Genomic DNA, 15,105 nt, shown 5'->3' with positions numbered 1-15,105 from the left:
ATATTTTACACTGCCATCCTTTCCAAGGCTAACGGATCTTCAGGAGAACTCAAAATAACTCAGCTGGCGGATGACAGTCCTTTATCTAAAAGACAAGCACCAGATCCAGAAAGCACTGGATAAAATAGATGACTTTTCAAAGGCATCTGGCTTAAAACTCAATAAATCAAAATGCAAAATCTTAAGCTTGTATGACACAGAAGACACCGTCATGTGCGATATACCTGTTAAAAAATGTATTAGATACCTCGGAATCCAAATTTGTAAGAACCTTAAAGAACGCCAAGAAAAAAACTTTAAACCCAAAATACAAAAGACAAAAAATATACTTAATATGTGGTTTCAAAGAGATCTCTCCTTGATAGGCAGAGTCCTTTTAAGTAAAGCAGACGGTATCTCGAGATTTGTTTACCCTACTCTTTCTCTTTTTATCCAACAATCTACATGCAAAGAAATAAATAGTGCTTTAATTAACTTTATTTGGAAAATAAATGCCATCGTTTAAAAAAAGAGATCTTAGCTGGTCCTAGAGGTTTTGGTGGCTTGGAGATCCTAGACTTTATAGATGGGAATTACACTTTTAAACTGAAATAGTTAAAAGAATTTCTGAAAGCTCCAGAGTCCTTTTGGTATTTTATACCACAGAATGTCTTTAGGAAAATGGGAGGAATACAATTTCTACTACCATGTAATTACGATCCATCCAAATTACCACAAAAATTATCAAAATTTCATCAACAGTCTCTCACGGCAGCAAAATTAAGCTTTGTCCATAACTTCTCCCCTCACAAAAGCATAATTTGGAACAATGAATATATAACTAGGAAAAATAAATTATTATATTTACAAAATTGGATTGACAGGAATATAAATTTCCTCGCAGACCTACAAAATGATGAAGGTAAAATTCTAAATTACGAGGAATTCCTTAAATATAAAACCTTTCCTATCACAAATAAAGAATATCAATCGGTAATAAACACTATTCCTAATGGAATTCTTGAATTGATGAAGTGTCACTTTGAGACGCCAGAAGTACAAGAGAAGGATATCTCCCTTCTTGTTGACGGTATAGATATTAGAAATAAAAAGTGCACTAATAAACACATAAGAAAATACTTCTACAGTAAAAGGAAAATAACCCCAAGAGGGAAATTTGTTTGGAACTCCCAATTTTCGGACATTCAATGGAAAACAGCCTGGCTCCTTCCCTATAAATTTGCAATCTCAAACAAATTAAAATAAGTCCAATATAAAATTTTACATCATATTTACCCCACCAACCAACTTATATCCAAATTTGTGGACATTGATAGCAGATGTGTATTTTGTAAACATGACGAAGAAACCATCTGTTTTATGAATGTGAACATACTTTAAGTTTCTGGAAAATATTTGAAGAATTTTTTGGCATACAAACTAATGATGTAATTAAATTAGAAGCTAAAGATATCTTACCATATTACGAAAAACCAAAATTACAAAATCCAAACACCTGGTCAACTTAATGATTCTTGCTAAGTTTCACATTCATAAGGCAAAATTCTCCAAATCCTGTCCATCCTTAGTTCCCTTTAAAGTTGATTTCAAAATGTATTTTGAGACAATACAATTGGTTAATAACAAGAAACGTCATACCACTGTCAACTTCATAAAAGAAATGTTTACAAATATCTGAATGTATTTCCTTCCTTTTATTATTTAGTGTAATTGTTAATGTCACAAACTACTTGCACTTTATTGTAGCTTTTTTTTGTGAAGAGAACAATTTTATATTTTTGTGAAGAGAACAATTTTATATTTTGATGCCTATGTATGTTTGTGTTTTATATTATTGAATTATGTCTGCTATTTATTTAAATTTTATTGTATTTTTTGTAATTGAAATAAAATTTCATACAAAAAAAAGAAAGACACATGCTGACAAACTCTTATTCTTCGCTGCTCCATAGGTATGTGAAAAGCAGTGTAAATCAACCAATACTGTGTTTACAGATTCATAAGGTGTTATTGAACCATCCGGCTGGATGTGTGTGAGAAATGAAGGGTTAATGGTTGAGTTGAATGCAGTTTGGTGTCGAGTGTAACATTTTGTATTGCTTACATAGGGCCCGATTTACTAAGATCCTAAATAAAGAGTACTAAATTGCGTGTGCACTGAAAAAGTTTGCGCGTGCTGTTGTTGTGTGTTTTGCGAGTGATCAACTAAGATTGCGTGCACAATTGATAACAGGTGCAAACAGCAGTATTTAAATGAGGTGTTGCGCGTCTTACAGTTTGCGGCGCAAACTTTGCGCCATGGAGAGTGGATGGAAAGCAGGATAGTCACAAGCGCAAAATGAAATTTGACGCGGTGGAGTTAGAAATATTAGTGGAAGAGGCAAATAAACACATTCATGAACTACAGCAAAGACATTTAAACATTACCAAAAGAAACGCAATATCGGAGAAAATCTGTGATAGAATAAATGCAGTTATAAGACAAAAAGAACGGCAGATGAGGTTAAAACAGAGTCGGCGGCAGAACAGATCTAATTGGGGGGCACATAATAACCAGCGATGTAAATGCTTAATATGAGTTTGCCATCAACGATCACAGCAAACCAGTTTCAATTACACAACATACTGCAAAATCTCTTTTTAATACACACACACACAAGTGTATTGTGCACCCAAACTGCAAAAAAACAAAAAACAATGACGTACAGGCCACGTCTCTCCCTCCCTCCCTCGCCCTCTCCATCTCTCTCTCATACAACGCATACACATAAAAATGTGAACGGTGAATCTCCAAATTTAATTTGACGAAATTAGACAGACCCAAACATTACACATTTGCGTAATAATAAACGCCAAGGCTGGCGCCATGAAGTCAATTAAATGCATGTGTCACCTTTAGAAGAGTTGCACATCTTAATTTTCCTATTTCACCATAAATCACACTTTGGGAAGCCTTCTTTATATTTTAGCGTTATTTCTGCGTAGATAAGAGTGAGTTTGATGGTCCTTAACAAGTTTTGTCCGCGGATCAACATCAACCCAGCTCCCCCAACCCCTTGCTCCCTGATTGGTTGATTTATGGTTCCGCGTCACACCAACGCAGAACCGACGGCGTAGGGTACGCGGCGACGCACACCGCACCGCGACCCTACGCCGTCGATTTAACGCAGAACCATAATTCAGGCGAAGCTGCAGTCTCTGCGCTGATCACAGACACACCGGGTCGGAGCGGATTTGGTCATGATGTTTAACCTGTGTTTTGTGATTAATAAGCACTGGTTTTAATTAAATGTAATTTACGAAGGATGATTTCACGTTCAATAAGATAAGTAATCAATAAAATACAAAGTTTGGCACAAAGGCTTGGCCTGCTTGTGGGCGAGTGGAGGGGGGCACATTAAAAGAAGGTGGCAAGATATAAGGCGAAGAACTAAAGAAAAAGTGGCCTTTAATAAAACTTGTGCAACCATTTTTAAAATAGCATGCAGCAGAATAAAGACTCTCTCTCTGCGTATTCTTTGATTTTGGATGTCGCCTCCTTGCCACAATAACAGCAGCAGCAGATTAGCACCTTCCTTTCAAACGTATTAAATACAGACGCAATCACAATACGCGCAATTACTTTCAGGCTTGGTAAATCTCATTGCGTGTGGTAAATTACCCTATTTGCATTTTCCCCTGCCTGTATTTAGCGCGTTCTGGCGGGTACGCCCCATATTGATTATTCATCAGGGCAAAAGTACTAAATGAACAGCGTGTGCTGTTTTGCTCATTTGAGAGGCGCAGTCCTCTTTGCACGCTGTTAGTAGATCAGCTCGCACATTGGTTTGCGGGTGCTGTCAAGTTTGTACACGTTTTTACACACGCAAACCTTTAGTAAATCAGGCCCATAGTGTAAATTGCAATGAATAAGAGGCAACGGTGTAAAGTGACTGTTGTGTACTGTATGTTACATTCATTTTCTTAAGATAACAAGTACAGGAGAGTATCAGTTTCTCAGGTCATGTTCACCAGGAAAATAGACAGAAGTAGTTTCTAGAGAGGAGAGAAATACATGTATTATTCAGGGATTAAAGTTCTCCGTCTCTAGACGGATTTCCGTCAATTTGAAAATTAGGAAAAAAAAGAAAGAACAAAAAAACATTTGCACGTGCGTTATCATGTTAAGCCTGAATTATGGTTCTGCGTTAAATCGCCGCAGAGCCTACGCCGTACCCTACCCTTGGCTGCCTGAATGACACGATACACCGTTACGAAAAAATGGCGGAAGCTCCGGCCGGCGGAGTTAATTGTGGGCGTGGTTTCACGCAACGGAGGCCAACCGATGTAAATCACTCCGTCGTTACGTAACGAGAAGAATCTTATTGGCTCGTAGATCCACATCACTGGACGATCATCCGGGCGGCTGTACAGACACTGCAGAATTTGGTTTGCTTTCCTCCTTCTCTGAGTTGTGTGTGGTTTGTCAAAAGAGATTTGCCGTTAGACATTGTTTTATCCTGTTATGAAAAATGTGATGTTTAAGTAATATGTTTGAAAAATCAGTTTGAAAATCTATGTTTGAAAAAAAAATACAATACAGAACTGGATGATGATTAACGAGCATTGTGTCTGCGTGTTAACTAATGAATCATGTTAACTGTAAAGAAATCACAACACTGAATGTTCACAAATGGCAACTTTATTGTTAAAAAAAATAAAATAACATTTGTACACATTATATACACCACTTATATACACCATACACTGTTTATATACACCAAGTTGTATATAAATAACATGTATGCACTATTGCTGGCTCAAGGAAGGACCGTGCGTCTTCTGAAGGTGTCTGAACAGATTCAGGTGCTTGGAAGATCTGAAACCATGAACAGAAGAAAAATTATTACTAATAGAGCTCCGGTGTTACCTAACGGAGTAACACCGTAGGTCCGGTGAGTGGCTCCGGTGTAGAAATCCTGATTTATAATTTCTGCCTGTGACTAATCCCCTGACATCAACTGTTTCTATATATGTTTTGTTTGTTTTATAATGTAATGTTGACAATTTGAAATAAAGAATTGTGAGAGAAAAAAAAAACAAAAAAAAAACAGCAGACCAATGTGCAATAAAAGACAATATTGAAATGACACAAGATATGAAACATAAAACAGATCATGAAACCTAAAATAGAGAAGAATCGAGGACCGGACATGTTTTTTTTAGATAAATCTTTATTGACAAGGATTACAATATCCAGTATAAAGATCTGGGGCCGTATTCACAAAACATTCTTAAGAAAAAAAATCTTCTTAAGTGTCATTTTTTTCTTAAGTTCTGTCTTAAGAAGAAAAAAGAGAAGAAGTCGTATTCTCCAAAAAAGTTCTTAAGTATTTTCTTAACTTTCTTCTTAAGTTTCTTCTTAAAGGTATTGTGACATCATTTTTAACATGCTTTTAACACTATTAAAAGTCTTGGCCAACATCCCTCAAATGTGTCTAAAAGAGTGTAACAAGAAAAACTTCACTCTAGTAATCTTTTCCTGGCTTTTTATTACAGTGTTTTTTTGCGCCGTGAAAAATGCTTCCTTTCCCCCCTTTCCTGTCAATCATTGCGCCGCTCCTCCTCCAAACCTCCTCCTCCTCCAGCAATACGCTCACAGCGGCGTCGGAGCGACAGGCGAAGCATGCACGGAAAAGCAGGAGGGCGAACCACAGCAAACAATCATAAAAATAAAGGCATGCAAGCAGCACTGTCCCATTATCTTAAGTCCAGTCAGTGGCAGCGGGTCTTCTTAGCAGTTTTCCTCCGGTGATTAGAACAAAAGAGGCGTGTTAAGCCTCATTTATGGTTCCGCGTTAAATCGACGCAGAGCCTACGCCGTAGGGTTCAGCGTATGGTGCGCGTCGCCGCGTAACCCTACGCCGTAGGCTCTGCGTCGGTGTAACGCGGAACCATAAATCAGCCTTTATGGTGCGCTGGAGAGGAGAGGAGGCAGGAGCTGGGTGGAGGGGGCGGTGATTTAGCGGATCGTTACGTAACGATCCGCCACCAAACCACATGCGCCGTTTTTGCACAGTTATGCGGAAAATCCCAGAAAGCACACAATACACTGAATGTTAAAAGTTCGTTGTTTTTTGGGTGTAATTGATGTCAAGACACCCAACAAAACACAAAAAATCAAGAAAAATGTGTTTTTCATGTCACAATCCCTTTAAGAAAAAAATTAAGAAGAAATGGTATTCTTGAAATAAAAGTTCTCAAATTTTTTCTTAACTTTTTTCTTAACTTAAGACAACCTTGACCTGTCTTAAGATTTCATCTGTGAAAAGGTGAGACTCTAATATCACCTTTATCAACACATTTGCACATGCACAAACAAAGATCTGCAATATTGTGGAGCGATGCATTGGTGTAGTGAAGTCTTGCTTCAGGTGAATCGACTAAATATAATGAAATTAATAAAAATAATAATATAATGAAATGAATAATACATATAATTTTGTATACCAAGTACGTAGAGGTGCCCTAAATAAAAACCCAAACATATGTAGCTTAATAAAACACAATTAAATTCAATAGACTGATATGTTCATTTTAATACATTTATTAAAATTGTGACAGCTCTGATGTACAACGTTTACTGCGTTACACCGACGCAGATGTACAGACAGAGCAGCAGCGCTGCTTCTGGGGCTCCAGTAAAAACATGAAGCTCCACTTTATATTCAGACAAACTAATATGGAAGCAACAAAACTGTTAGATTTCATCTATTAAACCAACATTTATCTTCCTAAATGATTTATTACAGCCAGCGACAATTCTCCACAGAGCTGCAGGTCAGTTCATTGGATCAGTTTCTCCCCGGGACGACAGCGCGGTTTGACCCGCCGATCCCGTCTCTCCCCCCGGCCGTGAGCTAATGCTGCTGCCGGGCCGCCGGCTCTTCTGATCCCCGAAAACGTCGGAGCAAATTTCTCAACAGGCGTTATTTGGATAAACTGAGGCCAGGTTGGGGATCTTAACGGTTACTTTGGCACCTGAAAAAATATTAAAACTTAATAAAGTGGCATATTAACAGCGCTACAGCGGAAATTAAAACAGCTTTTAGCTCTCGGCTCCCGCTGTCGTTTTGGTGCGAAATGCATTCTGAGATACTTGGCTGCTACTGCTGAACGTCTGCTGGAGCTGCTACTGAATTGTTGAGTGATTTCGGATACAGCCATATTTTAAGAAGTTCCTAAGTAGAAAAATAAGAAATTCGTAAGAAATGACAGTTCTTAAGATGGTTCTTAAGAAAATATTGAGGAATTGCACTTAAGAACTTTCTTACGAACTTCTTAATTTTAGATCTTAAGACATTTCTTAAGATTTTCTTAAGAAGATATTGGTGAATCCGGCCCCTGAACGTCCAGTTAACAGTAAACAGGTGGAACAGAGAACAGAAGAGCCAGGGGTTACAGTGGATTATAGAAAAACTTTGGAGAGGCTGCAAATATTCACAGTCTTAATCGCCTTTTGATTAGAACAATCAATAAGTGATTTAAAATAAAGTTCCATTTCCTTCTGAAACACAACAAAACAAGGTTTTTTGTTAATGAATTTACTTTTATGTATACGTTTTTTTTGCCAAAATTAAAAATAGATTTATTAAAAAGTAAAAATGTTCTTCTTCACTAGGACATTAAAGGAAACCAAACAGAACATTTTCACAAAGCAAAGAAAAATCTTCAGTGAGATGATCAATAATAATCTACAGAGTTCTGCCCAAAATGTTTTTGTGTAAGAACAATACCAAAACATGTAAAACAGTTTCTGGATAAAGGTCACAAAATGAGCAGTTTGTATTAATGTTTTTTTTTTAATTTATGCATATAATGACTGGCCGGGTAAAACTTATGGATAATTTTGAAGGAAACTCCTTAACCTTGTTTACAATTAAACATTTATGAGGGAGCATCCACACTTTCTTCCAGTTAATATTTGTAATAAATTGATTCCAATAAGCAGTAACATAAGGGATAGAGCACGTATTTTCCTATTAGTATTTCAGGGTGTAATGAGAAACAGATTTTGCCTCTGGAGAGTTAATTGAACTGGGGAGAGAAACATGTCCAAGTGAAGGCTTGTGTTTACTCTAAATAACATCAAGGTTCCTGTTGGAATGGCATTAATAACAACAGCATTTTCCTTTGTGGTTACTTGGAGGTTTATCTAGTTAATAATTGATTGTAAGAGAGCAGTGACCCGTCCTCATTAAACAGCTGTCTCACCAGCCAAATCTGACTCTGAAACCAAGTCTCAAAGAAAAGTGATCTGTTTTCTGAAATGATATCTTTATTATTCCAGATGATGTAAGTGTGTGGTGAAGGATTATGCTTCTATAAGAGCCCAGGCCAGGAGGAGCTGCTGGTGGAATACAGACAGCTTGACTGGAAGTTTGCAGCTTAAAATAAAACTTAGACGTCCAAACCAAGAGAAGATGTAATGTGGAATAAAATTCCAAATTGAGGTAGGGTTTTTAAGAAAATTTTTACCCCAATTAATTTTAAATGTATTGTTTAAGGTGGTAAAATCTAAGAAATGAATCCCTCCATTTTCAGAATTGTTCATAACAAAACTCTTTCTGATATAACGTGTGCGATTTTTCCAGATAAAATTAAAGAGTATCTGGTCAACAGCTTTACTTATCTTATTATCTAAATGTAAAGAAATAGCGGCATAAGTGAACCGGGAAATTCCTTCTGCTTTAGTGATCAGTACCTCTCAAGGATAAATCTCTTTGCAGCCACTGATTTAACTTCTTTTGAGTTTTCTGAATTATCTGAGAAACATTTAGGGACGAACTTGATTTTTGATCTTTTGTGATTATGAGGCCCAGGTATTTAACCTCTTCTTTTACTGTGATATTACCAATAGAATGAACATCACAATTTTTAATGGCTAAGAGTTCACACTTGTTAATATTCAAGCTTAAACCAGAAGCTTTAGAGAAATCACTAATAATACTAAGTGCAACAGGTATTTGACTTTCATCTTTTAAAAAAAGAGTAGTATCATCAGCCTGCTGACTGATGAAAATATCCTTCCCAGCTATATGGGTTGTGAGAATTTGCGTACACAACAAGAATAGATAGGGTGAAATTGGGCATCCCTGCCGAATGTCTGGTTTAAGGTCAAACCGAGGGGACAAAGGCGCCTCTTAGTTTATAATATTATAAAAAATTAACACATTTCTGTTAAAAAGACAACAAAGGACAAATCCACCCATAGGTAATCAACAATAACAATCCTTTGTCCATATCAAGGATATAAGGAATTGAACTCTAATTTATGAGTATGTCTTTTTAACAGAAATGTGTTCATTTTTTATAAAAATACAACCTTGTATGAACTTTAAAATTTAGCCATCCTGAAACTAAGACGTACCTTTGTTTTTTTCTGGTTTTCTTTCTATCACTAGATATGTATGACGGCCAGCTGGCCTGATGTTGCCTTTTCTAGTTAGAAGATGTTTGGATATCTGGATACATGTACTTTGTATTTTATTTTACACCAGGTGTTTTGAATAGATTTTTTTCTTTTCTATACCATGTGACCCCCTGGGGAGGCTGAAAATGGGGCGTCTTCTGTATCCACGTTTAGTCTGAAGAAGAGCAAAATGTGCTGGAAACGTCACGTGTGATGTGCTAAATAAATCTGCACTGGGGAGCAAAAGTGTGCGTCTCCTCTCTTGTTTTTTCCTGGATCTCTGCTTTGAGACCAGCACCTGTTGAGATATTGGATGTGCACAACCTATTTTACCCTTTCACCAAACATCCACAATATCACATTTTTCCATAAACTATTCCAGTTAGGTGTTAGAGGGCGAGGGCTGCCCTGGAGGCATCTATCAATTATATTATCTAAGGTTAAATTGCAATAGTAATAACATTCTATTTTCTATCCAGTCAAGTAGACGATCATTTTCTGGTTTAGAATTGTATCCATAAATGTTAGCAGTAATCAAAGTAATGTTATTAAGTGTAACTAGCACTAAAGTGTAATGACATGGCTGTCCCAGTCTGCATGCAGGAATCTCCAGTAAAGGTATTTTTATCTGTGCTGGTTCCAGCAGACGCTCAGAACTGGGAGAAAACCACATGTCATTACCCGTTGTGACCTCCAAACATTTACATCTGCAGATAAGGAATGAGATTCCTGAAAGAAACAAAGATCTGTTGGAAGTTGTTTGGAAAATAAAAACAAGGCTTTACGCTTACAATTCTGTCTTAAGGCTGTGATTTAAATTAATTTGGATTATATTTAAAATCTTTAAAACTATTAACTAAAACAAAAGCACAAAAAATGTATGAAGTGTTAAGACATTTTCCCACTGATTTAGAAGACTGATATCTTTACTTACCCCTTGTATGATGGACTTTGCTGTATTATTTTACTTAAATGTCATGTATTTAATTTATTTATAATTGTTTGTACCTTATTTTCATATTATATTACTGTATAATTGTCATGGGACATTCAATCTCTACACACTTTGTTTATTACAGTGTCCAATCTACTGTTCCCTTTATCAACCTCGTTTACATTACAAATGTATTTGTATGGAATGTAGATTTGCCATGTTTGTTTTATAATAAACCTTTGACACAAATAAAAGAATTGAGAGAAAAAAAAACAAAAAAAACAACCTGCTGTGAGAAGCAACACAAAACCACAGTTTCACGGTTAAAGGAGTCAGTTTGGGGGACAAATGCAAGAGGTGTTAAACAAATGTTCATCAATGCATATGTTTAAATAACTGTTTAAAACAATGAAATGGTTTTCTCCCAGAACGACGCGGCCTCTGGGGCTTTTCCATTTACTCGGCTCCTCTCCGCTCGTCTCTTCTCTTTTTTAAGGGTTTTCCTCGAGGTGACAGTTCCGGTTATAGTAGAATAAAGTTATAGTATAATATAGTTTATTTTTACAGTATATATTATGTAAAAAACCGAGTTCTATGGAGTTTTTTCAATAAAGGATTGCAACAGTTCGCCCTCTGGCGGTTATACATGAAACTGCAGTCAGTGTAAAGTTAGAAGAATTAAATTACGGAAGTACATCCTGTTATTCCTTTCAAAATAAATCGACAATAAACAATAAAAAGGCAAAACAACGAGTCTGTTTCGAGGAGAAATTAGTGCAAAAACAATCTTCATTCGTCTTCTGTCATTAATTAATGTAATTACAGTCGGTAATCTATGAATAGTTCTGTAATTAAAATGAATTACAGACGATAATGTCGTTAAATGGAAGAAAACGGTAGTTTCTATTGTCACCACCAGAGGGCGGTCTGTTCTCATCATCGCAACAACAGTCATCAAACTTTCTGCAGAAGAATAAAAAAAAAGCTACAGATTTACTTTATTTTTTAGCACTTTAAGCAAAAACAGCGGACCAAAGTGCAAAACTGCAATAAAAGACAATATTGTCAAGACATGAAACATAAAACAGATCATGAAACCTAAAATAGAGAAGAATCGAGGACCGGACATGTTTAACATACCACTTGTGATTTAAATTAATTTGGATTATATTTAAAATCTTTAAAACTAATAACTGAAAAAAAAAGCACAAAAAATGTATGAAGTGTTAAGACATTTTCCCACTGATTTAAAAGACTGATATCTTTACTTACCCCTTGTATGATGGACTTTGCTGTATTATTTTACTTAAATGTCATGTATTTAATTTATTTATAATTGTGTGTACATTATTTTCATATTATATTACTGTATAATTGTCATGGGACATTCAATCTCTACACACTTTATTCTCAGGTTTACAGACAGTGTCCAATCTACTGTTCCCTTTTATGGAGGATTTTTTGTGCCAAAATTAAATAAATAAATACATCATTAATTAATTAAATTGGGAATGAAATATATCATTAATTAATTAAATGTGTCATTAATTAATTAAAATTAGAATGAAATATGTCATTAATTAATTAAAATACAATTAATTTTAAGTAAAAATATATATTTATTGTTTCAGCATTTAATTAATTAAGGACACATTTAATTAATGATTTCGTGTTGCTGAATCATGAAATGTAAATGTAAAACTGTCAGTTTCACTCGTCAAACTCAGTGGGCGGAGCTAACGCAAATCTAGTGGAATCCACTGCTTTGGTCTGTACGGAGCCCTGGAGGTGACATGGAAATTATTATTGTTATCTCGTGCGCACGACTTTTTATCTCGCGCGTGCGACTTACTGTAACTCGTGCGCACGACTTATTATCTCATGCCATTCACTTCAACATATACAGCTATTGATGCCAAGCATTTATCTAGTCGTCGAAGTCCGATCTCGGGAAACTGGCTTCACAAACAACGTTTTAAAAGTGGAACTATTTCCAGAGGCGGAGTTGACACAAAGTGCTTCGACATTGTCACGTGAGCGTGCTGGACCAATCAGAGTGGCCGCTGGTCCAAGATCGCTGTCTACAGTGCTGATTTTATTTGTAGAAATAAGCTTTAAATTGCACTAAAATGACTACAAACAATGTTATATGTAAACGAAAATTAATCTGAATTATAAACCTAAGAGACCTGCTGAAACAGTGATAATTCTGTCATTAGATAGAACATTAGACAGTGATGATTCTGTCATAGGGGTTCTCCCTAATGATGGAAATATAATACCCATATGCTCAAAACCTATGTTAAACCTGCAATAATAACATGTTTTCTATTTTCTATTTTAATACAGTTGTATTATAGTTATTTTATATTATTATTATATATATATATTATATAGTTATTATATATTATTATAGTTGTAATATTTCTGGTTGGTTTTGTTAACTCTGAGCTTTGTTGGTTGGTTTGTTAGTTTGCTGGTGGTTTTGTTCTGAACACTTTTCTGTTTCTCATTTTGCTGGGACGCCGGTCCCTCCGCCGAGACACAACTTTTGCGGTATGCGTTCATTGTTATGTCTAAAAATGATGCGCAGTGCCGACCCAATCAGAAACGATACAGATATTTTGGGATTTTTTTATATATATAAAAGAAATACATGACTTCACACAATACACGCGCTGGGTGACGCCTCCGCTCCGACGTCGTTGCTAAGGCAACCCGTCAGATCAGTCAATGATGTGGCCCAGTCTGAACAGAACCAGATCCGATTTGGACACTTGCTAAAAACAGTGTGGACAGTCAGCCCTGAAAATCGGAAACGAGAAGGAATCAGATATGAATCAGATTTGCCTGCAGTCTGAACGCGGCCCTAGTTTATCGGAATGTGTCCCGAAGCCCTGCAACAATCCATTATGTGGATTCCATTTGCCTTGACTTGATGTGCAGGGGAACCAATCGGGTGTTTGGAATCCGCCCACTGAGTTTGACGAGTGAAACTCAGCAGCTTCTGTGTCTGTGGTTCCTCTCTGGTCCAGAAGGACCGGAGCCTTGTACCCCGTCCACACGTAGCCGGATATCTAAACCGGAGATATTTTCCTACGTTTGGACCTGTCATCCACATGAAAACGCAAATAAACGAAGATTTAAAAAAACTCTGGGCAAAGTGAAGATTTTTGAAAACTCCGTTTATGTAGATGCGTGTAGACACACACAACCGGAGTTTTGCGTTTTCGAACGTCACATTATGCGCCAAAACAACAACAAATCTGCTCTGACGTGCGACTTTGGTTTACTACAGAACTAGAGATGATCCAGCATCTGTTCTCCAAGCTATTTATTAAATAAATGGTCTCTGGTCTTGACCACTGCGTTACACCGACACAGAGGCTACGGCGTAGGGTCATGGATCTATAATAATAACTGGATCGGACGTCAAAAATGGCCGCCCATTCATTTCAATGCATTCTGCTCAGCCAGCGCATCCGCCGAAAAAATCTCTGACTTCCGGGTTTACTTCCGCATACAGCGGCCCATAGAGCATGCGCAGTTGAGTCACCTCCCATGATGCTCTGGGGCCTCCCATCATGCCCCGGGGCAATGCCGCGAATATTAATATAATATGTATTAATATAATATATTAATTAATGTATATTATTACATGTATAGCATTACATATATTATTAATGTATTAATATAATATAATTACATAATATATATTAATATAAAACATCCGTGGAATGCACGGACACGGCTGTGACGTCAGCCGTGACGTCACGCCCAGAAAGAGACTTTTCTTTTACTTTTCTGGCCGTTATAAAACATTTTTGACGGATATAAAGTCCATGACTTAAAAATATAGAATACAAAGATTAGTAATTGCCGGTGATTACAGCTGGTACTGCAACAAAAAATCCCATGGGGCCCAGAAAGCTTTTTTCCCATAGACCGCAATAGTAAAAGAGAAGCCTCTAAAACTGTTCACAGGAACCTCCAGCTGTAATCACCGGCAATTACTAATCTTTGTATTCTATATTTTTAAGTCATGGACTTTATATCCGTCAAAAATGTTTTATAACGGCCAGAAAAGTCAAAGAAAAGTCTCTTTCTGGGCGTGACGTCACGGATGACGTCACAGCCGTGTCCGTGCATTCCACGGATGTATTATATTAATATATATTATGTAATTATATTATATTAATACATTAATCATATATGTGATGATATACATGTAATAATATACATGAATTAATATATTATATTAATACATATTATATTAATATTCAGTCATTGCCCCGGGGCATGATGGGAGGCCCCAGAGCATCATGGGAGGTGACTCAACTGCGCATGCTCTATGGGCCCGTGTACACGGAAGTAAACCAGGAAGTCCGAGATTTTGTCGGCACATGCGCTGGCTGAGCAGAATGCATTGAAATGAATGGGCGGCCATTTTTGGCACAGTATCCAGTTATATAATACATCCATGCTCTGTACAGGTGAAAAACACTTGAAAGTATTCAGAGTCCATATTGATGTGGACGGAGCAGCAGAGGAGACCAGGTAAGTGTTTGTTCCTTCGTCTTCTGTTAAAGTGTCTGAGACTGAAACTAAAGACCTAAATAGTTTGGGGTCAGATAAATGTGTCCTTGAGGACTCTTGTTCAGACGTACCTGTATCAGGTTTAATCAAACACTGGAAAAGAGACCTCTGGAGGTTGTTGGGA

The 15,105-nt window shown here is 36.7% G+C and overlaps 1 protein-coding gene across 2 annotated transcripts in view; it reads left to right on the top strand.

Moving 5' to 3' along the window:
• Nucleotides 1-15,105, top strand: part of LOC133425044 (NACHT, LRR and PYD domains-containing protein 12-like) — a 210,295-nt gene that overhangs the window by 136,018 nt on the left and 59,172 nt on the right. Inside the window, exon 1 of one of the 2 annotated variants that reach the window (XM_061715696.1) lies at nucleotides 14,879-14,942. The exons of the other annotated variant lie outside the window; for it this stretch is intronic. The gene's annotated coding sequence lies outside the window, so the exon portion shown is untranslated. Of the gene's footprint in view, nucleotides 1-14,878; nucleotides 14,943-15,105 lie in introns of those variants that run through there. 2 annotated transcript variants of the gene reach the window in all.

This window comes from Cololabis saira, chromosome 24, assembly GCF_033807715.1.
Source record: "Cololabis saira isolate AMF1-May2022 chromosome 24, fColSai1.1, whole genome shotgun sequence".
Taxonomy (NCBI): domain Eukaryota; kingdom Metazoa; phylum Chordata; class Actinopteri; order Beloniformes; family Belonidae; genus Cololabis; species Cololabis saira.
The sequence above is the reverse complement of the archived record's forward strand: the minus strand, read 5'-3'. Positions and strand labels throughout refer to the sequence as shown.